We start from the raw sequence: 17,744 nt of genomic DNA on the forward strand, positions 1-17,744 counted from the left end.
TTGATGTAATTCATTCTGGATTTTGCACTCATAGTTTCCTGAGCATTTTGGCAACTTCTCTATAAAGACAGTATCAAAAAGAAAGTCAGCACCATATCCTCTGTCTTCAGAGTGTGAACATCTTTAATATGGATTTTTAGAGTTTGTGTTTTGGGTTTTTTTTGGGTTGTTTCCTCTCCTGATTCCATTATCCTTGTGTCATGACTACTTTTCTTTAATCCAGGCCACATAAGACAACTCTGCTGTCATAATTTATGTCCTAAAAATAAGGTGGCAGTGATCACCTGAAACCTTCCAATTGGTGAGCTGCATATCATCCTTGGGATGCATTTACAGGACATATTTGTTCTTAGAGTCATTTCAGACTTCATTGGTAAATTATTCTGTATTAAGATCCTTCTATAAAAGCCTCCATTGCATGGGATAAACTTTATCCCATAGCTGTTCTTAAACATATAAATATATATATGTTCTTAAACATATATATAAACCTATATATATATAATATGTTCTTAAATCCTATATGTATTACTGCCTTTGAATCCTTTATGCAGATTTTCAGCTCACAACAACTACAGTGGTTTGCTGAATCTGGGCCTAAGAGTGAATCTAATGAATTATCCTGTAGCTATTGAGATAGAAATAATGTCTTAATTTGTTCCAAACTAAATTGATGAATGGCAGAGATAGTCTGAATTGAGCTAATGAGAATTAGCAGAGACATGACTGCAAAGGCTGCAGTACTTGTCCAGTTTGTGTGTGTCAGAAATTGATTTCATGGGAAAAGCAGAAATGAGGCCTTCTGAAAGTGAAACTTCTGTAGAAAGTTAATAGAAGTAATTTTTAACTCCCTCATCAGTTATTAAGGAAAAAGTATAGAATTGGTTCTGAAGGTTTGCTAGATGGCATTGTTGGCCAGAGAGAAAAGTTAATTGAAGTGCAAGTTTCTCCTTGCAAATTAAACTATTCCTCTGAAAGTTATGTTAGTTTCTTGAACTGTTACTGCCTTTTTAGAAATTATTCTATGACGTATCCCTTTCTGGAAAATGAAAATTTCAGTATAGATTTAATCATACAAAAATTTCTGCCCTGCCCCTTTTTCTCCAGGCTGCCTTGGATAATTTTGGTTGGTGCTGGGAGGCAGGGTGTGCTTATGGATGGGTGTAGGACAGGGAAGGCTTGAAAAGTAGAGGAAATAACTGTGTCTTCACGATGGAATGCATGAGAAATGTCATAACCTGTGAGACATGGGTTCACAAGCAAGGTGCTGTGGAGAAATTGGCTTCTCCTCTTCTCCCACCTCGAGGCATCCCCACCTCGTTGGTGCTCACACCTTTGGAACGACACCTCCAGAGCCTCCTGGGGGTGGGTTTGGTTTCCCACTCCTGGAGCTCTGGCACAGAGCTGAGTCAGACCTTTCCCTCCGCAGGGAAGGCAGTGGCTGCTCCAGAAATGTTGACAAGCTTGGGAATAGCAATGAAATGCAAATTGCCCTAGACAGGGAAATGTGTTTGGAGGGCATGTGCTTTCTCTAAAGGAAATGAGGAGGGAGCTTCCACGGGGAAAAATAAGAGTGTTGGTGTCAGGTGAAGGTGGTGGATATGGAAGGACAGGTAGGTCAGGCAGACAGGGAATGTTCCACACAGGACAGTGTCACAAACCAGTGGAACGCTGCAAACCAGTGGGACACTGACTGGATTTGTCCTGAAGAATCCATTGCCTAAATTAAGGACAAAAGTTTTTATGAATGTCTATCAGCATCTGTCATGTGAAACCCAGTAATTTTTCCACAGGCTGTTAGTGATTTGGATTAGAACTCTATTTTTTGTGAAAGAGTGAGACTGAAATGACTAAAGTGAAGCAGAGGTTAATGGCATTGTAGTATGCACTACCTTAAACCAGTTTAACCTGGGGGGGGACAACCTTGCAGATTAAAAAAGAAAACTTCTAGTGAACATCACAGAGATGGAAAGAGATGAGAAAATAACCCCCCCATAGTTTCAAGGCTGAAGGCTGGTTTGCTGTGTGAAGGAGAGGCTAAATTATGTGTTAAGTGTTCAGTATCTCTAGGCAAACATGAGCTTGAAGAAAATGAAGCAGCAAATCCATTCTAATGCATAAAATTATTTCTACCACGAATTATTTGCCAGTTACCCTTTGCTTCCATTCTGACATAAGTTGAAAGATATGTTCAATTATCTCCATATACCACTAATAATGAAAATTTCAAATACATCCAGGAAAAATTGCAAGGGAGGAAGCTGATTTTAAAAGGAAGTTAACTAATCAAAATGTTTTAATCCAAAATGTCTTGCCTGTTAATTTTTTTCCCCCTAGTGTTTTAAAATGAAAATGTCAATTTAAACTAGATCTGTATGCAAATGAATGGATTGGCCTTTCACTCCACCTTGAGTTACAATGGCTGCACGTGAACTTACAGCTCCACTAAAATGTGAATTTCATTCTGAGTGCAGGCATTTTGTGTTGTGCAAAGCAGCTGTCTGTTACATCATGTATTCTGAGCACATCACTCTGAGGAGAGAAACAAAGTACCTGGGTAATGCTGCAAAAAGATGGAGAATGTCACAGTATCAGGGGAAAAAAAGTTCTTTTCAGTCTGCAGAAGAACCTGTAATGTGTTGTGGATGTACACATGGTCATTACACTCACATTAGGTGTTCTGTACTGACTTGGCTCCTCAGGCTTAGCAAACTGAGTTCACAAAATGGGTAATAAGGAAAGGCCATTTTCACAAATCTAAATCTACTATTAGTCTAAGTTTTCTCTACAATTTTCCAGAAATCGATACAAAAAAAGAGAGTAGTCCAAATAGCATCGTGCTTGAAAAACAGAAAGTCAATGTCAAACTCTATGCTGCAGTAGCCTGCCATTCTAGACATTTTCTCTGAGATATGTTTAATTTTTTTATTTAATCAGATGTCTCTTGATAGATTTTTTCCATCTGCAGTGGAATTCCACTCCAGGTGTGATTTCAGGGAGGAAGATGTGGTGGCCAGTGCAAAGAATGCAGAAGCTGGAGAGGCACATGTGCCTTGCTCCCTGCAAACAGGCAGCAAAGCAGCACTTGCATCCTGATCCCCTTGGATACACTGTGCTCCCTTCACAGATCACAAAAATAACTTTAGTGCCATTAATCCAAACCCTGTTTGATAATTTAAAAATTCTGCCGAGTGGAACAGGCTGCCCAGGAAAGTGGTGGGAAGGATTTAGAAGACATAGGGATGTGGCACTCAGAGACGGGGATTAGTGGTGGCCTTGGCACTGCTGGGTTAATGGTTGGACTACCTGATCTGCAGGGTCTTTTCCAACCTAAACAATTCTGTGCTATCAGGATATCAAATCCGCATTCAATGAAACCCCTGGTGCACCTTTTCTCTGTCTCTCTGATCCCTTTTGACTTCTCATCCCACTAAAAAGGTAATACAAGTGTTATTATCTAAGTTGGACTTTACAAAAGCAATATTTTCTGTGAGTAGCTCCTTTTAAGTTCAGTGCCAATTTAGCAGGTGGGGAAAGCAGCATCAGCTTATGAATCTATTTCTCCTACTTTTTATTCCCTATGATTTACAAAGGGATTTTCTTCACTGCTATTAAAAGTTTGGTTTGTTTTTGTTTTTTTTGGGGGTTTTTTTTGGTTTTTTTTTTGTTTTGTTTTTTTTTTTTTTTTTACTTTTCCTAGGCATCCTGTGATTCTAAAGCCAATAATCAAGTGTCTTTCTGCTGAAATTTCTCCATGTGTTTTGTTTGTCTGGAGACAATTTTGTCATGTTGTGCCATGCATGCCCTCAGGTCAGGCAACAGTGAGGATACTTCACATGAAGAAGTTGTTTTTGCTGCCAATAAGCAACTTCATTTCTGATGCTGAAATTCTGTTACCTTCAACTTCCTTGCTATTAAGTGGTGCCATTAAGTACTAAAAAAAATAAAAAATAAAATACATTTTCTGATCTGTCACCTGTGTAACAGTAACCTAAATAACTGTGTTATTTAGTGCCAGACTCCAATGTACCATCCACAGAAAGTTTCCTCCACCTGAGAAAAGGTGAAAAGGGATCATTGTGACTCAAAACCAACTCTGAGAGCATTCCATTGGAACAAATGCACAACTAAATTTCACAACATGCATTGTACTAGTGACACTCCTACATAAAATTGCCCACTTTTAAAGACAGAGAAAATGATTTCCATAGAAGTTTCATTTACTTCTTTATATGGGTAATATAGAAAAGAAAATATCTGCATATTTCAAGGTGAAGCAGCCAAGGTAAAGAGAATACTTCACTGCTGGCAGTATTCTACTAATGGATGGGGGCAAAGGTGTGCAGCTGTAGTGCTTTGAGTGTCCTTGCACAGCCATTCCATCTTAACTGCAACTTAAATGGAAGGATAGAATCATGGACTTTAATCCTATAAAACCCAGTTTTTAAATATGTCAATATGGATGAAACTCCTACATCTTCAATACTGCGAAATTATCTCATTTCATAACGTAGAATCTCTCTGGTTTCCAAATACAAAAGGAATTAAAGCAGTAGTGGGAGGAAGAAAAAGGATGACAAGAAAATTAATGATGACCAGACGGCATCATTCCAGAAGTGTGGACAAGATGACAGTTTTCATCCTTTGCTTCTCAAACCATGTTAAAAAGACAATTACACATTTGAATCAGGAGAGATGCTGGGGTTTTGGTGATGGTTTTTTGAGGCATGGGGAGAGATCATGGGAGAGAATGCTCTTCTGTTTCCTCCTAGAGGTGCTACAGACGATTTCATACCAGTCTGCAAAACCTGCAGAGTGCACGTCCTGCTGAGATTATGTGGGTATCCAACCCTGCCTCACCTCCCAAACCAATGCCATGGAACCCATGGTGATCCACTTCCCTCAGGCAGTACCAGGAACATCTCACTGCCTCTTGGTCCCCTCACAGCTGGTTCTGCCCAGAAGCTCATGCAAATCCTGCTTTTCTACAGAGACAGCTCTGGGCCATTGTCATTAGGACGCAAATTGACACACATTAAGATATATGGATCTGGTCATAAAGAATTTATGCTGTTGATGTGTATCATCCCCCTGCCTTACAAATAAACAGAATATTTAAACAATGAAGCTGCTAAGGAGTTTACCAACCCAGCAGTGTGCTGAAAAAAAAAAAAAGAGCTTTAAAGTGAAATAAAAGGCTGAGGAACCTGAAGGAAGGTGAAGAGAGAAGACAGGAATCCATTTTAGAAAATGCAGACTCTGAAATCGAGTGTACCATCCATCCAGGTGTCTGCAGCGTGAGCAGGGGAAGATGTGATTGTGCAGACTGTGATAACAGCTCTTTTTCTGTAGCACTTCTTCTCTATCACATGTGTTCCTGCCTCCCCATTATATTTAGATGTGCACTGGAGGCAATTTTAGGGCCACCTCAGTGAGCACGTTTTTTCTCCCAAAGAATGCACAGTGTAAGATGTGAGATAAAGAGAGCACTAAATATAGAAGTGCTTTAGTGCTTTAGGTCCACAAAGATGAGTCGACAGAACCCTCTCCTCCTAGCACATTTTTCTTCCAACTTGTTTTACCTTACACATGCTACATGTGAAACACACCTAGAGAGGAAAATTAATGTTTTCTGCAACTTGTTCTGCTATTCTCCACAGAATTATGAGATGAGTGTGGTGAGCTGCCCAGACTTAGAGCTGGTTATGACTATATTCAGAATAAATGGCATTATTCAGTACATTCTCACTTATGGGTAGGGAAAAAAAGTAGCACTGTTATGCAGCTTGTGACTTAAAATCTCAAGGTCACTTAAATGCCTTCTCAAACTTTCAGTTTATTTGAATCAGTTTGATTTTTTTTGTAATTTAAATAATTTGATGGTTTTAGATGAGAGTTGTAAACTGGCTTGTCCTAAATTATAAGTATACTTTAGAACTTTGTTAATCTGATTTTGGGTACTCGATCTGATACCTTAAAAGGGCCTAACTTCAAATTTTTTTGGAAGTATGATTTTGAAAGAATTTAGTGTACTTATCTCTGACCTTCCTGACTCAAAACTGTCAGAAAAGAAGGATGTGTGTGCTGATTTAGCACTGAAAGGTTTCCCAAAATAAGTAACTTTTGAGAAGAACATGATGATGGGGATGAAGACAGTGAGCATCTAATGCTATAGATACATTTGTTTTTAAAAATACCTGTATTGTAATGAAAAAGGTATTACTGTTACAGATGGGATGAGAAGCTTTTTCTATCTCCTTTTAGGATAAAAGCTTGGTGTCAAATGGAATGTTTTTCATGGCTTCCCCAAGAATGCTGGTGTTCTATATATTAAGTAAAGTGAAGGAGTTGGGAAAGGAGTTGGAAAATGGGAAACAATGCTGAGCTACCAAGAGAGATGGGTCAGGGTGCTCATAGCAGAAACCTTGGGGGAAAATAATCTGTCTTCATTCCAACAGGATGGCTGCAGCCAGTGACAAATGAAAAAGCAGATGCTGAACTCAGGTAATTCCTGGTGGAGAGAAGCCTATCTGCTTTCTTCTAAACCAAAGCTGATAGCTCACGCACACTTTAATCATCAGATTTTTGGGAGGAGGTCTACCTTCAGATCTTTCTTGAGGAGGTCATTGTCAGATGTTTCTTTTGTAGAGAGGAACAGAAGGGTGGTAATTTGCTCATTCTTCAGTTCTATTGCATTTCCTGATGCACAGCTCAGGCTACCTGTTGACATGATTTCATTTGTCTTTTTGTACTGTTTACAAGATACTATTGCCAGACTACAGCAAGAAGATGTGCATGAAATCTGAGCTTCGGTGGGAATTCTTTCCCTGACTTTACAGTAGAGTCAGGATCTAATCCTGAGCACCACTCATTTCCACCTGCATAAAATGTGGCGGTCCCAAAAGAGTGAAGTTTACAGTTAAATTAGCATTTACTGTAAGATTCTGTGCTCAGTGAAGTGCAGATATTGAAAGGTTTTCATTATTTTAAAGTGATTCCTTTCTTCCTGATGATCATAAATATCTCTCTAGGGTGCTTGAAACCAAAGTCTGCTGTTTTTTCTATCATTTTTGTACACACTTTTGTTTCACTTTACTGCATACATATTTATTTTATTGTTGGGGTTATTCAGAAGAGTTTTCATAATGCAGATCAGATGGTTGATTAAATCACAGCTGGCTTTTAAAAATACTCATAAAACCCCAGCATGCTTTTAAAGAGAAAACACATATAGAGTTCAATGAATTCTGAAAACAGATGTACAAAATACAGTATGGAGAATTGTTCTTTTGTTCTTCAGAGTTAACCTTCAAAGTGTTTCTTCTATTCACTGCTCCTTTCCAAATAATTTTACTGCAGGAAACAGGAGGAGATGTTATGTAGGGAAGGCAATGACTTTAGACACACATTATTCTGAGAATGTCAGTAATTGGCTGCCTGGCAAGAAAGGGGATGTTTCCTGATGTTGTGATAAACTGCTTTTTTTTTTTAGTTGTCAGGTTTGCCTCAAATACCTGAGTGGGGGATTTTCCCCCAAAAGTTCATATAATCCACTGTGAAAACCACCAGCTGTCAGTTGCTTTCTGCTTCCCTGCCCATCACAAGCAAGATTCCACCACGAGGCAGGAATCCTTTTCCAGATGGTGTATGCAGCTTTAATTTGAAGTTTGTCTGGTGAAGGGAGTAGTGAATGATTGAGCACTCACTAAGGCAAGAGGTAGCTTGTGACTCCTGTTTTCTTGAGTAAATAGAGCAAGGTGTTTAATCAAGCAATGAAGGGCCAGGAGAATGTAGCTACACAAATCTCAAATGTCATGATAGCACAGACATTGCTAATGCATTCCCATCATTTGAGCCTGTCACTTCTCCACAGTACATGGTGTGAAATGCTCACTCTAAATCTCTGCTAGGAAGCCACAGGAAGGCTCAGACACTGCAAAAGCCTCTCTGCCTCATTTACCCCTGTGAATACTTCCAGTAACTTCAGCAAGACTAGCTACAGGGGTCATAATATCCATGATTTTAGAATTGGAGTGTGCACTGAGCCTGCACTGCCTTTGTGAGAACCAGGGCAGAATTCAGAGATTTGTGTGCCTGTCATTTAATCTTCCCCAGGCAAGCACAAAGCGATGTTGCCATGGCCTGTTGGATTTTTTGCAGGCAACATCACACTTTTCACGTTGTTCCTCATACCCATGTATTGAGAATGTTTAGAGAAATGAGCACACATGACAGGAAATGAAATGAAACAGTGAATAAAAATGAAGCTCTCTGCTGCAAAGGCGTCATAAGGCTGGGGCTGATAAATCTCCATGAAAAAGCTTTCAGTCAGGTCCTCAGTTCTGCCACTGTTTCTTTAGCTCAGCTCCCAGAAAAATAGCTCACTTAGCATGAAAGAGTGATGCCTCCTGCCCCTCTTCCCCTGGGTGGTTTGGCTGCCTGTTTTTCACAGAGTGAACGAATGGAGGAGCAGAGCTGTGGATCTTTCTGCAATGACCCGAGCAAGGTTCTCTACAGAGAGAGCCCTCGTGCTCCGAGGGGCTGTGACTGAACACAGCAAAGCCGCCACACACCTCCACCTCCATGGCCACCCAGGGCCTCCACAATACCTGCAATTCTACTTATCACAGCATGACAGGGAGTTGGAAGGAACCCCCATGCATCACCCAGCCCAACCCTTCAGTGAACAGCCCTTACAGGGGTTGAATCCACAACCTCAGCATTATCAGCACCCTGCTCTGACCAGCGCAGCCAATCTTGCACTAAATATTGTCCTTTGAAGTTCCTACTGTCATTCACGGCAGTTCAAAGTTTCCTGGATGAGGAGAAAAGCTAGAGAATCTATACATACATATATAGATACATAATGTGGGAACAGTACGTCCTTCTCCTCAGGTCAGCTCCCACTTCAGCTGCAGTTTCTAATGTTTCCCCCCTGCAAGGGCAGTGGAGAGGCCTGAAGACAATCCTTGTGGGGTTATTTAGTGCAGGGGCATACGGTATGGGTACATGAAGGTGGTATAGAATGAAATCTTATCCCCTAAAGAGTTGCAGCTGAGCCAATTATTGAGGATTAGGAGCAGGCCTAATGTTAACAGACCACATCTGTAGCCAATAAAAGGAGTGAGAGAAAAGACTGGATTGGTGGGAATTGGACTCAGCTGGCTGCTGTGAGGACAAGGAAGAGTTAGTGCCTAGAGGAGATGCCTACAAGAAACATCAAGGAGGTACAAAACTCTGGTAATATGGAACCCTTGCAATGTAATGACAATAGAACTCTTGCAATATAATGACAACAAACAGCGACCCTAATGTGATTCAGGAAAAAGGACTTAAGTACTAAACTATGTGACCTCATGGATTTGGGATGACCCCATGGATTTGGGACTAAAGCTATATGACCCTGTGGATTTGGGAAACAGGACTTGAATACTAAACTATTGGTAAAATATATCAATTGCAGCTATTCGTGTTTGTTAAATATGAGTATAAAAGATTTTGAAGATAGGTACTTTGAAAACTGAGAAAAGCTGCAAAACTGGACCAACACTCAGAAATATATATATTTGTACTGAAATATGTTGTCTGAACATCTGTATAACTATTAGTTCTCAATGAAATATATGAATATATCATAATGTTAATTTATTTGAATACAAACTTCTAGAAATGCTTCAACTCTGTAATTAAAAGAAAAAGGAGGAATTGTTGGGGGATACAGTATGGGTAAATGAAAGTGGTATAGAAAGTAATCTTATCCCCTAAAGAGTTGCAATTATTAAGGATGAGGAGCAGGCCTGATTTTAGCAGGCTGCACCTGTAGCCAAAAAGATGAGTGTTATAAAAGAGTGGGTTGGTTGGTTGAGGGGAACTGGAGTCAGTTGGCTGCTGTGAGGACAAGAAAGAGTCAGTGCCTAGAGGAGATGCCTACAAGAAACATCAATGAGGTACAAAACTCTGGTAATATGGAACCTTTGCAATGTAATGATAATAGAGCTCTTGCACTATATAATGACAGCAATTTAGCAAATGGTGCAGTCTTATCGTAATTTTGGCAAGATCTGTAATTTAATCTCATGCCTCCTAGCACTAGTTAGGATCCAGCAATTCCTCCTCTCTGTGCAGCTGGTATTTTTGTCCTCTGTTACAGATCCTGGAATCCTGAGAGGTGCCATCCTCTAACAAGACTTTGAAGGGGGCCAGACAAAACTTTTGGGGAGAGACGAGTCTGTGTGTAGTGGCACTTTCTCTCCCACCTGTTTACCTGGGCCACAGGTGTGCTGGAGGAGATGTAGGATGTGCCCTGGCACACCCACATTTCAGGCTGTGTTAGCATGCCAGCTTGTTGGATCTGGAGGTGCTTCCCAAACAGATCTGCTGTCCCCTGAACAGGGCACCCTTACAGTGAACCCCTAAGGAAACTGGAACAGAAAAAGTCCACTTTCTCTTAAATAAAAAGCCCTGCCAAAATAACATGAGGACTGAGTAAACAGACTGCGCAGAGAGGGAACTGTAAAACTCTGAAATACCCTGTTTGGTGGAGAAAGATGCCTGATGGCTGTGATATCTAGTGGGGATTAAAGGCTAAAAATGGCTTGAGGCTTTTCACATAAGCACAGTATGTTCAGAGGGAAGAATACTTTCAAGTTTGGCTCCAAATATTGAAAGTTAATTTAAAGAGTAGGATTTTGCAGAAATTTTGATAAATCCATAAGCTATTGAAATGCTTTTTGTGACCTCTGCTAGAAAAAAAAGATGGAGGAAGCATTCCCAAAACTGTTCAATAATTAAATGTGTGTTTGAAATTATTTTTTCCCTCTGCCTCGCTAAATACATGTTTAAATTGAAAGTTATATAACCCTGTAGAAAAAAAGGCTATGGCACAGTCTAATCCTGAATTATGTGCAGAATGGTTACAACCAAGATCCCTTTAATACAGCTATTTTAGTCCCAGCACTGTGCAAATGCTCTTTGCTTGTCTTCAAGAATTGCTGCCTGTGAATTGTAAAATACTGGGGGCAAGGTTTTTTTGGTATTTGCAGCACCCACTGACAATTTTGGGTGGCATAATTGAAGGACAGGCTTGGCTGACCGGGATCACAGCCTGACTTTGGTTTATGTGCAGTCAGTGCTGCTATGAGCTTTTTCTCTCCCAGAGCCTTGCCTGAGAGAGATTTCTGGGGGGAAAAAAAAGGATTGGCAGAGGAGGGTGAGAAGAAAGGAGAAGGGGGACGTGTGGAACAGGGACACTCAGAGACACTTTCACTTGCAAGGAAGCAGGAATTTAGGATGGTGTCTGACCTTTTTCAGCATGCAGCTAATGTGTGGAGGAAATTATTCTTCATACACCACTGCTGTTCTTGGGGCTGTTGTACCAGGGAAACATGGAGGGTACAGGGACCATGGAGAACTCAAGAAGATGCAGCACTGATAGGCAGGGAAAGTATCAGTTTAGAAAGTAGTATTCTCATCTGATAAGGGATTTTGAGTTATTTCTGTTTTGAAGCAGAATACCCATCACTTCACTCAAAACAATTTGCTTTCAAAATATTTTAAAACATAGTCATAGAAGGGCATTCCAAATGAGAAGTCAAAAGATCTTATTTTGAAATTTCAGTTTTCTCAAAACACTAACTCTGAAATATCTTTTTTCTATTAATTTTTTTTTAATCTGGAATGATGCCATTTCTACTACATAGCTTTTGGTTTTATTCTTTTGACTGCTTTAGTTTGCTTGGGTTTTTTTTGTATGTAGGGTTTGTTTTGGTAGAGAAATATCCATCCTGAGAAAGCTCCCTTGGAAATTCTGATGGCCACACTCCTGGGCTCTGTAAACTTCACATGGTGCATACACAACTCTCTGAATTATTATTCCTTTAAGCTGCTCCCAAACCCCTGGTAAATGGTAGCTGAAGCCTCAGTGATATTACAGGATCCATCCTGTTTCTGGCCATGCCTGTGGAATTACAAGGCTGTTTGGAAATGCCTTGCATGAAACTTCACTCCCTTTAGAGCCAAGCTTGCAGTGTTTGTACCGCTGACTTGGGACCAACAGAAAAAAATTCCTTATCAAACCACTGCTCTCCAAGGCACTTGGCTTTTTTTGGCTTTTTTTTGGGCTTTTTTTTGGGGGGTTTTTTGGCTTTTTTTTGGCTTTTTTTTGGCTTTTTTTGGCTTTTTTTTGCTTTTTTTGGCTTTTTTTGGCTTTTTTTTTTGCCTTTTTTGGCTTTTTTTGGCTTTTTTTGGCTTTTTTTGGCTTTTTTTTGGCTTTTTTTTGGCTTTTTTTGGCTTTTTTTGGCTTTTTTTGGCTTTTTTTGGCTTTTTTTGGCTTTTTTTGGCTTTTTTTGGCTTTTTTTGGCTTTTTTTGGCTTTTTTTGGCTTTTTTTGGCTTTTTGTTTTTTTTCCCCCCGCCGACCTTTCCCAAGTTTTGTTGTTTATTACTCTCACCATCACCCATTTGCCCCAGCAGAATTAGGCACATGCTGCCTTTAACTTTCTGAAAAGCTGGGAATAGTTTATCTCTACCCTGTGTGATTGTACATAACTGTGTCCTTTGTTTAGCCATGCTGAGCGCTGGCCCCCAATCATTTAAATGCATGGCATTCCTGACAAATCTTCTCCTACAAAGTAATTATTACAATCATTAAATGTACAAAGCAAAAGCCCCCAAAAGACAAAAGGAAAAGCCCAGCTTTGAAAATTAATGCATGTAAATAGTAGTTTAAAAGGTATTTAAAAAGAAAAACACTGTCTGCAGCTGTTCTCTACTGTACACTGAGTACTATACCTGTTATGCTGATGCTGAAGCCCAATTAATTTTTATTTCCTCCTTACTGTGGTAACCCTTAGGAATTGGAAGGATTAAAGATCTTTGATTTTCCAGCATCTTTTGGCTATGAAATGATTCATTACACAGGCACTTTCATTTTTTTTCTGCACAGTTGATTAAGAATGGACAGAAAAAATCATGCAACAAAGGGTGACCTTGTGACTCAGGAGAAGATGAATATCCATTAATCTGCCTCTCAAAGGCAATTATGTTTTCTGGTTTTGTTTTTCTTTTTGAGTACTTCTGGTTTTGATTGTGGTTTTTTGTTGTTTTTTTTTTTTTTTTTTATTTAAAAAAATCATTAAACAAGGTGAATCTTATCCCATGTGTTTACTGCCTTAAAATAGCCATAAAATAGTTGTTGTTGCTGCTAAGATTTGCCATGTTTTTAAGATTCGTGGGTTTGCAAATCTGTCTCTCCTAAAGAGACTCGTATTTGCAAATCAATTAAATAGGTACATCTCCACAACCACAACTGGTTGCTTCCCTGATGCCAAAGCCTAAAGAAATAGAACACCAGGTTAATACAGGATAGGTTTTCTGTATTTAAAAAAAAAAAAAAAAAATAAAAATCAACTTTTGTTTCTCTTTTACTGACACAGAAAAAGCAGATATGGCACTTGACATTGATGGGTTGGATTCGAATTCATAAACAGAGACTTGGTTTGTTTTTGTTCCTCCTCAAATTCAAAAGTTCTGTTAACCACTGTAAATATTTTAAAGGCTTTTCTGAGCTCTTGCTCGCTGCCATCACTTCTCCAAACCCTGCAAGTTGCCAGAACAGGGTTTTCAGAAACACTAGCTAAAACATCTTGACAAGCTAAACAGTTTTTAGAACTGGAGTAGGTGGACTTAGCTGACTTCCTGCCAGCTCCAGAGTCTGCACACTGTCGAGGGAGATAAGCAGCGCAAGTAGAGCGGATTAAGGCTGGTGCCAGGAATATGCAGATCCTGGGCCTGCTCTCATCCCTGCCATTAGCAGCGCCGTGTCCTGAGCAAGCCCTTCCTCTGTGGGTGAGCTAGGGGCAGGATTTACCTATTTCTTTCAAAGAATGTTTATTTTCCTCCATTTTTGAGGGTTTAAGCCCTCAGCCTTATGACCTGCACCTATTCATGTGCATTTGGCAGATGCTGAACTGCTCACAGCTCTTAGCAGGAATGGATTTGAGCAATGCAGCCTTTTCCAGTTCAGATTTCAGTATTTTATACTTTTATTATGCTTTCCATGAACGACTGACTGAAAAATTTAGCCTCTTTTCATCTCTCTTCCACACATACTGTGGTTGGTATGAACATCTCCAAAACAGGGAACTTGAAACTTCCTTCTGGTGATGTTATGATTCCAGTTGCATCTCAGTTATACAACATAAATGCCTAAAAATACAAATTCTCAAATCTTTCTTGCTTGGGCAAACTCAAGAACAGCAGCAGTGATCAATTAGCATTTTTTAGAATGCAGAATTTAAAATACTTATAGACACCCTAATTTTTAACTCTCTCCTTGCCAAAACATTAACATGCATTTCAACATGCATCCTAAATTAATTTTTTTCAATAAGCGTTTATTTCCTGAATGTATGCAGAAGGAATTCAGCATTGTCTGATATACTGTTTTGTTTTTGACCCAGACCCTAAAATAGCTTGAAGATTCTTACAAACAGATCAAATCAATTTCTTGGCTTTGAAATTTCTGGCATACGCCGGTTCTCTCTGGATGTCAAAGTGAACAATTTGATATACAGCTCATGTCTCTTCACAGCTTTGAACTATCCATAACTTTCTTTTGGGTTTTAGTAAATACATTTCTTAAAGTCTGTGGCATGTTACTTCTCAAATTCTATCTGTATTACTCAGGATCTTGTTTCTGTACTCGTTTCTCTCTTAGATGCAGAAATATTTCCCTGTATTTCCATTTCTATTTGCACCTTGATCTATTGGGGATTTTTGAGATGAGAGAAAGCTGCCAATGGGGTGTTAGGAATAGGATATTTTTTAAAGTGTATATATGAACTTAAACATTCAGAAAGAAAGAGCAGTTTTTCTTCCATGCCTAGATATTAAACATAACTATATTTGACAACTGAAAAAATAGCATCAGTGGCAGAAGCTATTACACTCTAAGAGTAAAGCCACAAATTTACCTGCTAAAATGACTTCCTTACTCCAGTTATCCCCCTCATCTAAGTTGAGAAAACTCCTCAAGGAAGTTCACCTGCTTATCTGAGCACTTTGAGAATCCCAAGAGCCAGGAGAAACCAGAGCTGTATTTCCAGCTGGTTCTCTGTGCCTTGCAAGTGATGTTTAACAAGCCAAGGATTTTCCTTTCTAGGGGCACAGCAAGTTATGAAAGAGGACACTTGGCACCTTCTGAAAGAGAAGGTTTTCCTTTATCTGAAATGGACCCTCTGACACTTTCCTGCTTCTTATCTGACACCTTCTTCTTTCATGGTTTTCCATTTTATCTTGTGACAAAGCCATGTGGTTTTGCTTGATCCCACTTGAGTTTGAAGATGGCAGCCAAGGAAATATCAACCCCTTGTTTTTTCTCTTCAAACATGCCATCAGTTCATGAACAAATACAACCAAAAACCCTACCCCTAACCTTGACTATGTTTTAGAGGCTACTAAACAAAACATGCCAACAAGAGAAACTCAGACTAAAAATCTAAAAATAGAAAGTATCTTTTTTCCTTGATAAGCCAGAAATCAGTGTAATCTGACTGGCAGATACTTAAAAAAAAAAAATAAAAGCTTATCTTGTTCATTTCATGCTCATGCTACAGTTGGTCCACTTAATTATTTCTACCATCATACAGCCCACTGCTGCTTTTTTTCTGCTTGGAAAAAGTGTCAGTGTTACAGTAGAGAGATTTTATATTCAGAGAGCCTTGGATTAGAAGAACAATCATTTTGATATTGGAGATTCATCTTTGGCACCAGACTGCTTTTAAGCACGTAAAAAATTTGTATGCTGATTTGTGTCTGTGTTACAAAATAATTTCAAACACTGGGATGGAAACAGATGCTATAGGCCAAAGAATGAAAACTGCTGGTTTAGGAAAAAAACATCTTCCAGTGTTATTAGAAAACAGAAGAAAGCACATGGCATAATAGGTCAGTTTAATGGCATTGTTTGCAGTAAAGCTGACATTTCAAGCATAATCTGCAGCGCTCACTTGAAGTAGGACATTTTGCTGGGCAAAGAAGGTTTTGATACGTTCTTTTATATTGCTGTGTCAAATTGGATTAGAACACAATAAAATGGAGAATGTAAAATAAAGGCCTTTGGGCTCGCTGCTTAGGAGTGTAATAAGATGCACAAGGAATTAAAATGAGTTGTACTCTTCAGAAGTATGTCAAACCTGTCATGTGCAGTTTGTGTGGAGCTTCCCTTTTTCTCATTCATTTCCTAGGAATATCCTTCCTGTGTGCACTTTCTGCTGACCTACATAAAGTGAATTCCCTTCAGTGACTTTGCCCAGCATTTTTCTGTTCTCCTAATTATTATCTGAAACAAGACGATGTTCGAATATGAATTATTGAAAACCTGTTACAGTTGATACAGTTTTGGTTTCCAACCATAAACTTCCCAATGGGGCTGAAAACTTTGCCAGAATTTCTTCCTGAGTTTCACTGGAGCTGCCTGCTGGCCTGGAGAGCAGCCACAGGAGGATTCACTGCAGCACTGAGTAGCCCTGGATCAGGATCCAGCTCCTGCTGTTAGGCTGAGAGAAATCTCAGCTACACAGACAAGAAAATGGGCTGAAACTTGGTTTCTTAAATGATGCGTGGAGTATTTCTCATAACCTCATGGAATGAATTCTAACCTTTGAAATTTGGGAAATGTTAATCAGTAAGCTGGGTACTCCACATTTTCATTTATCTGCTACTCTTATCTCAGAACTCACATTACCCAAAATTGGATTTGTCTCCTATGTGCCATGAGTCACTTGCTTTGAAAAGGCCTCTGTTAGCTGGAAAGCCAGTGACAAGTCTAGATGGCAGGGCTTGTGTTCTGTTTGGATAAACAGGGTTACACTTCATGGGAGAATTGGTATCAGGAGGAATTAATAAATGACTCATGTTGCAGTCCTGAATTTCATTTCAGATATTACAGAAAATCTGAATGTAAACGATATGCTGCATCACTTTTGAAATTTGGAAGAAGTGATTCAAAAGAAAATACCAGAGCCAATCTTCTGCCTAAGTTAAAGCAGGGAAAAATGACCTGTTCGCATCAAAGCAGCTCCAGTGTGCGTGCACTTTCAGCTTTCAGTTGACTGTGAAAAATGAAGTTGATCTTTGGACACTTAATGCTGTATGAAGGCAGCCTTTCACTTGCAATGACTGTCATCTGCTCTGTCACATCCTTACTTTTCCCTTGCAGCTGAGAAGCAGTAACTTCTCCTACAAAAGCCAGGTTTATCCTTCCTGACACCAAATGTCCGTGCCCCTGCCCTTAACCCCCCCAAGCTTGCGCTGCTGCTGCACTTCCATCCTCCTGTGGGACAGGACTGTGCAGAGACTTCTCCTTAAGGCTAGGAAAATATCCACTTTCATAAAGAATTTTCCAAGAAAAAATAATAAATGAATCAATTTGGTCTTTCATACGGCATGTTACCAGACCACAGAGGTATAAGGTGAGAGTCTGAATTCAGGCAAGTTATCTGTCTCAGAAAATCCTTTCCTTTTCAATGACTTCTTGTTCTCAGCTAAGCAGATGTTTCAGTGCTTTTCTGAACCGAGGTCTGACAAACTTACCCTTTGATCTTACTGCTAATGATGTCTGGTTTATTTGACTCTAAAATGTGCACTGCACTGGAGTGTGGTTTGACACAGCAAATGAAATGTTTCCTGACACTTGGCACTGGTGGCCTCACCCCTGTGGATTTCTGCAGTGTATCATTCTCACTGA

At 39.5% G+C, this 17,744-nt stretch overlaps 1 protein-coding gene across 3 annotated transcripts in view; it reads right to left on the bottom strand.

Annotated features, from left to right (window-relative positions):
- SYT9 (synaptotagmin 9) overlaps positions 1-17,744 on the bottom strand; it is a 69,408-nt gene that overhangs the window by 15,699 nt on the left and 35,965 nt on the right. The gene's annotated exons all lie outside the window — the stretch shown is intronic.

The sequence above is a fragment of the Melospiza georgiana genome, chromosome 6, assembly GCF_028018845.1.
Source record: "Melospiza georgiana isolate bMelGeo1 chromosome 6, bMelGeo1.pri, whole genome shotgun sequence".
Classification (NCBI taxonomy): Eukaryota; Metazoa; Chordata; class Aves; order Passeriformes; family Passerellidae; genus Melospiza; species Melospiza georgiana.